Source organism: Herpailurus yagouaroundi, unplaced genomic scaffold (genome assembly GCF_014898765.1).
Source record: "Herpailurus yagouaroundi ecotype Mexico unplaced genomic scaffold, PumYag 216, whole genome shotgun sequence".
Classification (NCBI taxonomy): Eukaryota; Metazoa; Chordata; class Mammalia; order Carnivora; family Felidae; genus Herpailurus; species Herpailurus yagouaroundi.
In genome coordinates this window covers 923,968-936,892 of record NW_024412447.1, presented here as the reverse complement: position 1 = coordinate 936,892, position 12,925 = coordinate 923,968, and positions in this window count along the sequence as shown.

The window sequence follows — 12,925 nt, the reverse complement described above, 5'->3', positions numbered from 1 at the left end:
CACGGGCTGCATGCCGAGCATAGAGGACGCACCTGGCCAACAAATATTTGGCCGATGCAGGGTTTTTTTTTTTATTGTTAAGGTATTTATTTATTTTTGAGAAAGAGACACAGAGCACAAGCAGGGGAGGGGCAGAGAGAGAGAGGGAGACACAGATTCTGAAGTGGCTCCAGGCCCCGAGCTGTCAGCACAGAGCCCGACGCGGGGCCCGAACCCACGAACCGTGAGATCCTGACCTGAGCCGAAGTCGGAGGCTCCACTGACTGAGCCGATGAGCCGATCCCGGGCGCCCCCGATGTGGTATTTTTTAACATTTTTGAAATAGTTGCCAACATCTGAAAATCACGGGATTTCACAAACCGACCTAGACTTCTGTTTTCTCTTACAAAGCCCAAACCTCTGGCAAATCGGAGCCCCGGCCTCCTCTCCCCAAGCCCAGTCTCGCCTGAGAGGAGGTGACCAGGGTGCCAGCCCCTGGGGACCCAGAGGGAACCCTAGCTGTCCCTGCGGCAAGCCCAGTCCCAGGCCTGACTGGCTGAGTGACGTTAGGTGTCCTTCCAGAAGGACACAAGAGGCCTCCGAGGTCCGCTGTGCTCTTTGGAACGGCCTTCCGTTCCTGACACCTTCCTACCACCCCCAGCTCCTGTTGTCTCTCTGCCACCGAGGGATCGTAACTCATCAGGACCAGGATTCTGGCCTGTCTGTGCCACTGCACCCCAGCCCCTAGAACGGTGTCTGGCACCCAGTAGGTGCTCCATCGATGTTGTTGAGTGGACGGCTCCCTTTCTGGCTGACACACCCAACTGGCACCACCACCTGTGAGACTTGCCTGATCCCAGTGGGTACACAGGCTTACGGCGCTGCTCTGAGCCAACACACCCATCTTACAGATGGGAAAACTGAGGCCCTAGATGGGCCTTGGGGGACCGAGCCTCTGAGCCGAGAGTCCCCTCCCCCGTCCTCACCATCCTCGGAAACTCTAGATGGAAACGCGCGGCCCCACCCTGGGACAAAGCTGACAGTGAGAAGCGCCACGCCTGCCCCTGAAGGCCTGGGGTTCAGCGAGGCTGGGGCGGCCAGAGAGCATGTCGCAAGCAACGCTGGCAGCTGAGGCCCATCAGGGCGGGTGGAGGGGAAGGAGCAGGAGACCCATGGAGAACAGTCCCAGCCATCACTTTGATGTTCAGCCCATGAAACTTCTCAAATTATAAAAGAGAATCACTTTTGAGCCTTTAAGTGGCTCCGAATAAACCGACTGTCCAAAGATACAATGAAAAACCGACACCAGCTCTCCGTAACAAGGCAGGAAAAATCGTCAGTGCCGAGATGAATATTAAAAGCCCTATCCGTGAAAACCACCCTGGAAATATGTTTTAAAGGAGCAGCGCAAGGCAGACGATTATCTAGGCAGCTAAAGAGGAGGCTGGCCGGCCCCTCAGAGGTCCCTGCCCACCCTGGGAAGCAGGGAGGTGGGTGGCGCCCACCGTGCTCGGCTGGGGACCCGGCTCACCTGGCTGCAGGTGAAGGACGAGGCCCTGGCTGGACCCACCGTGTGGGGTGGCCGATACGCTCATCCAGGTTTGGGGCCCAGCAGTGTTGTGCCGACCGAGGGCTCATCTCCGCCTGCCCCTCTGCGGGGAGGGAGGCGGACCGGGGTCGGGATGGGCCATCGGCTCCCTCGTGGCCGCCCGGGGGGGTCCAAGAGGGAATGGGGAAAGGCAGGTATGATGCGCCAAGGCCCAGACCCCGGGTGAGTGGCTCCAAGTGGGGCAGTGCTGGGACTGACCTCCCAGGAGGAGGTGGGACCCTCCTAGCTCCCACCTCCTCCTGCGTCTGGCACCCACGGCCTGGCACAATCCTGAGTCCCCATGGCCCTGCTGATGGGGGTCTCCCCCTACACCCATGCCCAGTCTTGGCCTCCGACGGGGCTGACCACTTGGTGTCCACACAGTATCCTCCCTCCGGCCTTCTTGTGTCCCTTCTGATGAGGGGCCCCCACATACCACCTCACTCAGCACCCTGGCACCTGGTGGGGGCCGAGGGTAGCAGGAGCACCGACGATATGAGAAAACTTTGGAAGATTGTGACAGTTGGACTCCAAGGGCCCCCCAAACCAGCCTGCTGACGGCACACCCACCGGGGAGGCCTGGCCACCCCTTCCTTGCTCATGTGCAGTGTCCCTGGACCCCCTCGAGGAGGTGGAAGGACAAGAAGACCTCAGAGTCCCCCTGACAAGCCACCACCTCCCAGTTCTGCCGAGGGCCCTGACCTCCGAGCCCCTCCTACAACCCACGGCTCCCCTGTAGGCTCCTCTCCGGGCCCCTCCCACTCCGCCCCTGCTGAGCAGGCATTTATTTATCTATTTATTATTTTTAACATTTACTTATTTTTGACAGAGAGTGCGTGCAAGCAGGGGAGGGGCAGAGAGGGAGGGAGACAGAGGATCCCAAGCAGACTCCAGGCTCTCAGCACAGAGCCCAACGCGGGCCTCGAACTCACAAAACCTGAGCCAAAATCAAGAATCGGGTGCTCCACCGACTGAGCCCCAAGGGCGCCCCTCAAGCGGGCATTTAAAAACCATCCCCCAACACTGCCACCATGTGCTCTGGAGAAGAGGCCAAGGAGGCTTCTAGAGGTGAAGTCATTGCCCAGGTCGCCCAGGTTGGGAACGGGGTCCTGGCCTGCTGGCTCTGTGCCCCGTGCTCCTTCCACCCCTCGGGGCTCAGGAGGCCACAGCCCAGGGGTCCACACCTGCCCCAGGGCACAGACCAAGTGCCCCCTCTGCTGGCACCCCTCTGACACCCCCAGGGTTGACCAGAGCAAACAGACAGCAGGCTTCCAGAAGCCTCTGGGGCCTGGAACCTGGGGGGGCGGGGGGGCGCGGGGGCGGGGGGTGGCAGGGAGACAGGGGAGGGGTGCAGCCTTGTTTTGTCCTCAAAGCCGGTTCCTTGTAATTAAGAGTAAACTTTGTAGCAATGTCTCTCTCGCTGTTGTCTCGCTGGCCTCGCAAATGATAAATTGTTAATGAGCACCTGTTACAATGCTAATGAAAGTGGGTTCGTGTGTAAATAAAGAAAATTTAATAACTTAACAAGGTGGATTAAATGCCCCACCTCCTCCTCTGCTCTAATCCGGGCCAAACAGCATTGTTGCCATCTAAGCAGGGAGCAGCGGCTAATGCATTCACCTCGGAACACTTTCCAAAATATAATTAATATTTTAAAAATTTATAAAACTGAAACCAGAGGTCTTGATTGTAACAAACAAAATATCCGTCTTTAATCTGCTACCCAAGGGCCACCGGGGCCCCCTCCCTCCCTGACACCCGCCCCTCTGTGATTCCAGTCGGAAGATGCAAACCAGGATCCCGCAGGGGGCTGGGGGAGGCTGGCGGGAGGGCGGCCGCCGCGGCACCCGCTGCAAACGGGGCTCCAGCGGGTGCCCCAGACGGGATTTCCCCTGGCCCCTGAGGTGGGATGACGTCCCAGGCCCTGTGTCCGAAACCCCGTACCCTAGAATGGGTTTGTCCCGCCCCAAAGAGCAGCAGCCTTACGGTGGCCAGGTCTGTCCCGACTGCTTCCCTGCCCTGGACTCTGACCTCACTTCTCAAAAGCTCAGGAGGGATGGGTGGTCTCAGGCTGCAGCTTCCCCGTGCCATGGTGTGGGCAGCTCCTGGCTGCTGACCAACCGGGGGTCTTGGGCAAGAGAGTCCGCCGCCCTGAGCTGAGCTCAGTGTTCCCCCCTGGAAATCGGAACGATTCTGGTGCCACCCCACAGGGCCCGGCGAGTGCTTCGTAACTCAAGTCTCCCCTCTGTGAGGACCCCCAGTGCTGCTGAGGGGTGCCCCCCCGCCCCCGGGGCCAGTGTCTGGTAGGGACATGGAGACACAGCCTCTCCTGTGTCCAGACCCAGGCCTGCTTCCCTGTGGGACTCCGGTCCAGGCAGCACCTGGTGGGGACCTACTGCTAGGGTCCTGTCCTCCCCAGGCAGGAAGGGGTGTCGGGATCCACCCCCTCCCCCAGCGCCTGCCTCTCTGCCCCGGCCCCCAGTTGGCTGTCTCCCGAGCAGGGCTGCTAAGCCATCCTCAGGCTTGGCCCATCAGGAACGTGGGCGTCTATGGGGCAAAGAGCAGGGCACTCTTGAAGCCGTCACAGCAGGTGCCAGTCTGAGGCTAGGCAGCAGAGGACACCTCCAGCTGTCCCAGAACAGAAGGGACGGTGCACGGCATCAGACGAGACTTTCAGGGTGAGGGGCCACAGGGCCTGTCTTCTGGGTGTCTGCCGATCAAGAGAAGAGAGGGCACGAACGCAGAGGCCCGCGAGCAAGCCAGCGGCTCAGCTCCTGACCCCCACCTGTCCCGGCCCCCAGGGGGCTCTGGGCTGAGGAGACTCCCTTCTGGCGCTCAGCCTCCACTGCACCCAGCTTGCTGCTGGGTGCTGTCCTTGGTGCCGGGGACACGCGGGGACCCAAGCTGAGGCCCCACTCTGATACTCCAGTTGGAGAGAGACAACTCAGTGTAAACTCAAATGCCCAGGAGTGGAAACGCTGCCCAGAAGGCCAGGCGGGGAATGGGCCAGTGGGGCGGGCAGATGGCATTGTGGCCACGGGGACAGCCAGGGTGACATCGGGGCACAGACCTGAATAAAGCAAGGAAACAAGCCGAGCAGATATGTGGGGGAAGAATGTGCCAGAAAGAACATGCACAGACCCAGAGCAGGAGGGAGGTGGTGTGGGGGAATGTGGGGCAGGGACGGGGGCGGGGGGGGGGGGGGAGGTGATGGTGGCTGGAGGGTAGGGAGCCCCTCGGGGGACAACGGTGGGGGGTCCTCTGGGTCTGCGCGGCCACCTCACCCTCTCCCCAGGGTGGACCCCGCTGCCTCCACGGCGAGCCGAGGCCCGGGAGCTTCGGTGTGGACACCGACGCCTCCTGTTCGCCGGCCTCAGACCCACCAGCAATTTAATGCATCGTGGTGCCACCGGACATCCAGCCATTTTTCATAGCTTGACCTCACTTTTAATTAGACACTAAATTATTCATGCCGTTTGACGGGAGATGATGCTCGGGAGGCGCCCGGGCCCTGGGCGGGCTCAGCCAGACTGAAACCGGCCTTCCAATCAAACGTAAGTGGCCGCGAGGAAAAAGGACTTGCCCGTGTGGCCCCTGCGTGCCCCACATCCGTCACCCACCTGTCTGCGGGTGGGCTGGGACTAAAGAGCCAGCAGGCAGGGGGCAGGGAGGACCCGGAGCCCCTGCCCCACTCGGAAGTCACCCAGGGCTCGGGGTCGGGCCGGTACCCTAGCCCGGGACAATCCTGGCGATTGTCCAGCCTTCTGGGCTGGACCTGGGGGGCCTGCCTGAGGGCTCCCCCCTCCTCCGCTGCACACCTGAGGACTCCCTTCCGGTTTGAAGCAACAAACGTTTACTGAGCACCGGGCGGATGGGGCCGGGACGTGACCCGGCCTGCCCCACCTCCTGCCTGCCCAGGAGGGGCTCCCAGAAGAGAGAGGCCGGGACAGAGCCTGCAGAGGGGGCTGTGGGTGCACTAGGGTGGGCCCACGTGGGCCCAGAAGGCTTCCGGAGGACACACTTGTGCGGCAGGCACAGCTCCCCTTGCCGGCCCCGCTCTGCGCTTCACCCCACACCGCCGTCTCCAGCTTCTGGGGCTTCATCTCCTGCGCAGGGCACCGCCTTGCCCTCCGGCAGGCCCAGGCCTGGTAGCACATGGTGCCTGGGCCACAGGAATGTTCCCTGGCTGGTCCAGCGCAGTTCTGTGTCCAAAAGCCCCAGGAGTTGGGGTGGGAGGGCTTTGTACCATGGGGGGAGTTCCCAGAGGAGACACAGGATGGGGAAACTGAGGCTCAGGGCAGGTTAGGTCACATGAGAAGCTGGTGACGAAGGGCGTGGAGGACAGAGAGGATGGGGATAAAGAAGTGTCCTTGCCCCAGCCTGGGCCATCCCGTGCTCTGGAGTTGCTATGTCCATGCCCCCCAACACCTCTAGCACCCACCCCCTGTGACGAGACTGCCCTAAGGGCTCTCGGTCGCCACCCCAGCCACCGCTGCTCCAGGACCCACGGTCTCCGGTCTTAGGTGAGTCCTGGGGCTGCTTCGAGCCTATGTCCAGTCTGCAGTCTGGGGTGTCGATGCTGCCCGCACGGGGTCACGTGAGCGGGAGAGGCGAGAGCCGGGGACATGGCTGCCCTCAGGTCTGACACTCGCCACGTGGAGCACACCCCGCACCCCAGGAGCCTCCGCGATCATCTGTGAGATGGGGGAGGGCCAGCGTCGACCTCACAGACTCGCCCTGGAGACTGCGGGAGCCTGGGGCGCTGAGCGCCGTGAAGGGACGGGCAGGGGCTCGGTGCCGGGAGTTACCAGCGGTGCATCTACCGGGGGTCACCCTGATGGGTGGTGTTGAACAACGAGCCCTGACTTGCAGCGTTTGCCAATTTCTGTGGCGTAAATGTTCCTACTGTGGTCAGTTTCAGGCCAGCTGCGTGAGGTTACTGGAGGTGACACAGCTCGCACAAGCCGAGGGGAGCTGCCTGCAGCTTGCCCCAGACGCCCCGTGCCTCAAGGTCCTCACCCCTAAAGTGAGGCACATTTATCAGAAGATTCCCATGTGGTCTCAGCCCTACCAGAGCCAGGGGGAGGAAGGGGAGGACACCCGAGAAATGGTCCTCGGGGGCGCAGGCACACGGGCTGGGCCCAAGCAGCCTGCCTGTGAGGCAGGGGCAGCGGGACAGGGCGGGGGCAGGTGGGGAAGGTTGGTCTTTCTCCCTCTCTCTCTCTGCCACAAGGGTCCCCAGGGCTGGCAGGCTGCCCTCGGTGGCCAGGAGGGCAGGGGCTGGTTATTTCAGATGGGCATAATCACCCCACGTTAGAGCCAAGACAGATGATGGTGAGGGGCTGCTTCGGGCCCGATGTCTGGTTCAAGGACTGCCCTGCCCCACAGCCCCGTCCAGCCCCAATCTGCCCTCACATGGCCGATTCCAGCCTCTGTTCCCTGCTGTCAGCCCTTCCCGGGAAAGCAGAGCGGGGGAAGGCATCTCCAAAACCCTGCTCTGCCCCTGCCCCACTGCGTCCCCCCAGCAAGTGTCTGACCCCCTCTGAGTCTCTGCTTCCTCCTCTGTCGACTCCCAGGAGTACAGCAGGGGCAGGACAGGAGGAAGGAAAGGGGGCCCCTGAGGGTGGGATTCACTGCTGGCCTTGGGCGGGGGGAAAAACACCCGGGGAAGGAGAGTTCAGTTTGCAGCTTCCTGTCCTGGAGGAGGGACGTGTGGTCCAAGAGGACCAGCTTGGGGTCTCTGGCCCTGGTGCTGGGGGGGGGGAAGGGATGAGCATGTGGGCGAACAGAGCCGGGCTGGGGGACGGACAAGCCCTCTCTTCCCTGGGGGTGGGGGGGCAGGGGCTGGGGAGGGAGGGAGGGAGGGAGGGAAGGTGGTTCCCATGGAGGGCTCCTGGCAGGTTTGAAAAGGGATAAATCAATTGGCTGATGTGAGCCCCTGGGCAGGTCTCCTCCGGAGGGTGGGCGTGTCCCCTAGAGGGGGCAGAGGCATCCTCACCCAACAAGAGTCAAATTTGTCCATACAGAGCACCTAGGAACTCACCCTTCTCGGTAGTATTCGAAAGAAAATAAATTAAGTGCAACAAGATTGTTCTAAAGTGCCGTCCCCGTAGCGTCATAGTGCTAAATGACAGATGTTTCGCTCTGAAAAGTAGCTCTAATGTCTGTGCAGTAACTTTGTCTCAAATGATTTCAGCAGACGTCAATAGAGGGGGACTCACAGCATGGTCTCATCAGCTACTGGCCCGGCACAGAGGCCACGGGAGGCACGGTGGGTGGGGGCAGAGCCCCCCCCCCCACCATGTCCTGTAAGGCTCTGGGAATAGCCTGAGAAGCAGGTGCCCAGGGATGGGGTTTGGGCAGAAGGCGGGGGACCCGGCCCAGCGGGAGGCGGTCATCCTGAGCAGTGGCCCAAGGAGGCCTGTCTCACAACTCGAGACACGGGGGGAAGTGTCTACCCTGGGGCAGCAGGAGGCCCGTGTCTCAGACCAGCGCGACACAAGGCCGGCACTGCCCCTCCCTGGACCTCCGTGTCCTCATCCATACGGTGGGGGCGGCAGCGGCCTCCCCTGAGGGACGCCGACCACATGCCAGGCCAGGTACTCTGGTAGAGACAAGAACTGACAAGGAAGTCAGGGGTCCTGCCGGAGGCAATCCAGAAGGGCCTCCCAGAGGAGAGGGTATTTGAGGGGGGCCTTTGAGGATGAGTAGGAGTTTGCCAGGAAAGGCAGGGCGAGGAGCGAGAGCACTCAAGGCAGCAAATGCAGCATGAGCCTCGTGACTCCACGTGGCCAGACGCTGTGGAGGGTGGAGAAGGGGCTCCGGGGACAGTGTGTAAAGGGGCCGTCATTATGTGGTGACCAGCAAGCCACCCGCGGACTTTTGTACTAAATCAGAAAGTTAAAGGCGGTTTTCTTTCTCCGTGATGCTCGCGTTTGCACCTCCCAGATGTCCTACGACGCACGCAGACTGCCTGGTCCACTGACAGGGAGAACGGCAAATGCTAGAAGGACCGAGGGGGGAGGGGCCACGGTTTCTCTCCGTGAGCCACCTCGACAGATCACGGCAGCCACCCGGAGAGGTCGTGCCTGCCTCGCCCCCCCACCCCCCTCCACCCCCATGCAGGCCCTGGGACGGAGCACCACCAGCTACCCAGAGGTCGGAGGTCGTGCCTGCCCCGCCCCCCTTCCCCACGCAGGTCCCGGGGGCGGCCAGCTGGATGCCCTGCATTCCTGGAGCAGGCGGCAAGCTCCGGGGTCCTCCCGCTTCCTACCCATCCCCAACGATATCACCCAAAATGTCACGTGGAGAACAGCCCCTGGGGTGGGAACCAAACTTCCTGGGGGCAGGGAGTGGGGCGCAGCGAAAGAGAACAGCCGGTCTTGGGCCCTCTCACTCCCCATTCCTCTCTGGCCTCAGTTTCCCTTTCTTTAAACCGAGAAGGCTGGACTTGGCGGCCCTGGAAGGCCTCCTGCAGAGTCCCTCATGGGATCCTGTGACCCTCAGGAAGGCAGACTGACAGGGAAGGCTCCGCAGGATGTCCTGGGAAGTTGCACCTGCGTGGCTTCTGGATTATCTGGCAGACTGGCTCCCGCGCCCCCTTTGAGCTATTTGTAACAGCTCCTACTTACAGAGTCTAACCACGGGCCAGGTGCTGTCTAAGCACCTCCCGGCGTTACCTCACTCAGAGCTCCCCACCAGCCCACTGGACCTTATATGATCTCCACTTAACCGATACGGAAACCCAGGCACAGAGGAGTTCAGCTAGTTGCCTTAGGTCACACAGCAGGCTGGTGGCGGGGGCTGGGTGTGGACTCCTCACTCTTCTGTCCCTCCACCAGCAGGTTCACGGAGAGCTGCAGGGCGCGGGGTGGGCCAGGGCGGACAGTCTCGGCCTCAAGGCGGAAGCTGGGATCACATCTCCGCACACAGGCCGGAAGGCCTCACAAGCTCTGAATCTCACCAGCCAACTCAGGGGCTCCCACAGAACTCCACGGAAACTGCAAACCTAGTGATGTTTATAAAAATCACTTCCAAAACAGCTGTCCCAATAAGACACCTTGTTACTTGAGGGGCAGGGAATGACGAGGAGGACACACGGCGCCTGGCTTCCTTGTTCCTTAGATCAGTCTTCTTTCCCAGAACAGAGCGACCACTCCTCCCAGCTCAGCACGGCACCTAATCCCCCAGCGCTCTTTATCAAATACCCCGGCCTTTAAAGTGTTATGAAATGCCTTTTTTCGGATTATAATTTTTACTCTTGATTATACGATGACTATAGAATCAAATATTCATTGGATAATGATGATTAAAATACCTAATCCCCCCAAAGATGTTTAGAACAATTTAGGCTACCATTGACTTAATTAAGGGAGTTAGGGGATTAGCAGTGAAGTGAAGGGGTAATTTTGTTAGAACTAATTTCGTGGTTCTGGTGGCTCTGAAACCAGAGGGAGAAGGGGGTCGATGGGGGACAGTGGTCACCTGCCCTTGGGAGACTTCAGCGCTCCTGGGTGGCAGACCGGGAGCTTGAGGCCCACACATGCTGAGCAAGCCAGGTGAGCCCGCATGGCCAGAGCGCGCAGGACCCGTGTGCAGGGCCGACTTCCAAAGCCGGAGCCTCGGCCCGACTCGGCCCGACTCGGTATCGCTCACACGGCAAGCCAAACCTCCGCTGAGCGACAACGGTGCTCTTCTGCGCAGGCCTGAGGAAGCCTCTGGGGTCCGCTCCCACCCCAGGGCGTCTTTCGGGGAGCTCTCGCGGGAACCAGAGCCTGTCCCCCAGCAGGGCCAGCGCCCCGCTTGCTGGCCCCGGAGCGCGCGGGAGGCTTGGCTCGACGCGCCTGACCAGACTCACGGCTTCAGCTTTAGCTGAGCGCATGCCTATCTCCTGTGTCTTTCTAAACCAGAGGTGATAGAGGACAGAATCGTGCCCTCAGGTTTCAGGTGACAGACTTACTAGCCTTGTCCCCAAGCTGCCCTGCGGAGCAAGTGACCGTCCTTGTTTCCTCAGACCTCAGTCGAGGGAGCATGCTACTCTTGGTCTCTGGGTCATGAGTTCAAGCCCCACGTTGGGGGTAGAGTTTACTTAAGAAAGGAAGAGAGGGGGTGGGTGGGAGGAAGGAAGCAAGGAGGGAAGGGAGGAAGGAAGGAAAGACAGAAGGAAGGACAGAACGAAGGACAGAAGGCAGGAAGGCAGGCAGGAAGGCAGGAAGGCAGGAAGGCAGGAAGGAGTCCGCCCCCACCCCCGCCCAGACTCACAAAGCCAGAAGCAGATGGGTCTGGCGGCTGGGTACCCCTTCTACCCAGGCCCCTGGTGGCTGTGTGACTGTCACCCTGAAGCAAGGGTCAGGGAAGTTCCCCTTTCTTGTGGCCGGCTGCACCCCTCCCTTCCCTTCCCCCCCCTTCCAGGCTGAGCGAGGCGGTCCTCTGCAAATGCCTAAGCCTACCACACGGTGAGATAAGTAGACATTTGCCTGAGAATTAACTGCTGCCCATTGACAGGCTGCAGAAATCCACCCACCAACGGGCACTAATGCCCAGTCTGCTCTGGGGGAGGGGAGGAGGGAAGGGAAGGGAGAATTGGGGCCAAATTCCATAATCCATATTTACATAAATCTGCAGCTAAAAGCTGGGAACAGCCCTCCACCCCACATGCCAGCTCCCTCCACAGAAACCACCACGGCCAAGGCCAGCCTTCCCCTCTCTGCCGGTAAGGAAGGCTCCGGAGACAGAAGCATGCCCCCACCCCGTAGAAACATCTGTCGGCCTCCCGATAGACCTGGGACACAGGAGGCCGGAACTACTGGCCTCCTCCCCCAGGGAGCTGGGCAGGGGGACAGGGACACGAGGGTCCCCTCCTCTGTCCTGGACTGCTTGGTCTGGGGGAAGGTTAAGTGCTGTTCCTGGGCTTAACGTCCCGGGGGAACCAGATCTGTTCCCAACCCTTGGAGCAACTTCCACAGCGAGGACGCTGAGGCCTGTTGGTGTCAGAGCGCCCGCCCCAAAGTCACCCCGGGGCCCAGGTGAGTCTGAGTGCAGCCCAGCCAGGGGCATCTCCTTCTCGTCAGGCCTGTGCCCTCCCCGGGACACGAGGTGTGCTCACCAGCTAGGGCTGCCGGGACAGATATCCCAGACAGGGGGGCGTACCCCAGACATCTGTCACCTCTCTGTTCCAGAGACCAGAAGTCAGAGGTGACGGTGGGGCAGGGCTGGTCTCTTCTTGGCACCTAGAAGAGACCGTCCTCTCCCCTCGTCTCCTCGTCGCCCACTTTGGTGACTTCATTTTACTGTAATCCCCTCTTCACAGACCCAGGCTCCAGACAGAGTCACCTGCCGAGGTGCTGGGGGCTGGGGCTTTAGGGTGTGAATTGTGACATCAGGGACACAGCATATGCCACCCCCCCGAGTCCTCCCCACCACCTGGGAGGAATCAGAGAGGTGGATATACCCAAGGGGCTCAGGCCTCAGGGCCTCCCCATGCTGCAGAGACCCTGCCAGGCCCCTGCTCAGCCCCCTCTCAGCCTTAGGAGAGAAGCGCCCCGGAAACCAGCTTGGAGGGAGTCAAAATCAGGTGGCGGGAAATCAACCTGACCATCCTTCCACCTTCTGTGGCTGCTACTCAGCCCTCAGGGCAGGTCGGGGAAACAGGACAGGGAAGCCCAGGGGACTGGTAGGGAGCCGAGGGCGCTCCCTGCAGACGAGGGGAGAGGGCCCCCAGTCACGAAGGGTGAGCCGGGTGAGCCGGCCGCCTCAGGCTCTCGCCCACAGCCCCACTCCCGCCTTGCCAGGCTGTTTGCCCAGACTGTTGCATGGGCAGCTGCCACACAGCCCAGTGACAGTCCCAAGGCCCCCTGCCCTGATTCTGAGCTGCCGCTGTCCACTCCGGCCCTCAGCAGCCTGCTGAGCCAGGGTGAAGCCCACACGAGATAGGTCGAGTCCGAATGCTTTGATAAAGCTCAGGGCCCCTCTTTGGGCCCCCAGCCCCACCAGGAGCAGGCAGGGGGCTGGGGGCACCTTGCTTCTGGACGGGTCTGCACAGGAGCCGTGCCCTCTGGGGGCCCAGGTGCACCTCCCACAGTGGACCCACATAAACTCTGCTCTCCAGCCCCGGCCCCTCCCCGTGGTCCTGGGCCATGACTCCCCTCAATCCCTGTATTTGGCCCAGGGGTTAGTAATGGGTTTGAACCTTCGGGCCTCCCTCCCCCCACCAAAGGCGGGATGTGGGTGGGGAGAAGAGAGCAGGTATATTAACCATGTTTCCTTTCTGTACTCCTTTAAAAATTTTTTTAAATTTATTTATGCATTTATCTTTTTTTTTTATTTTTTTTTTTTAAATTTTTTTTCAACGTTTTTTAT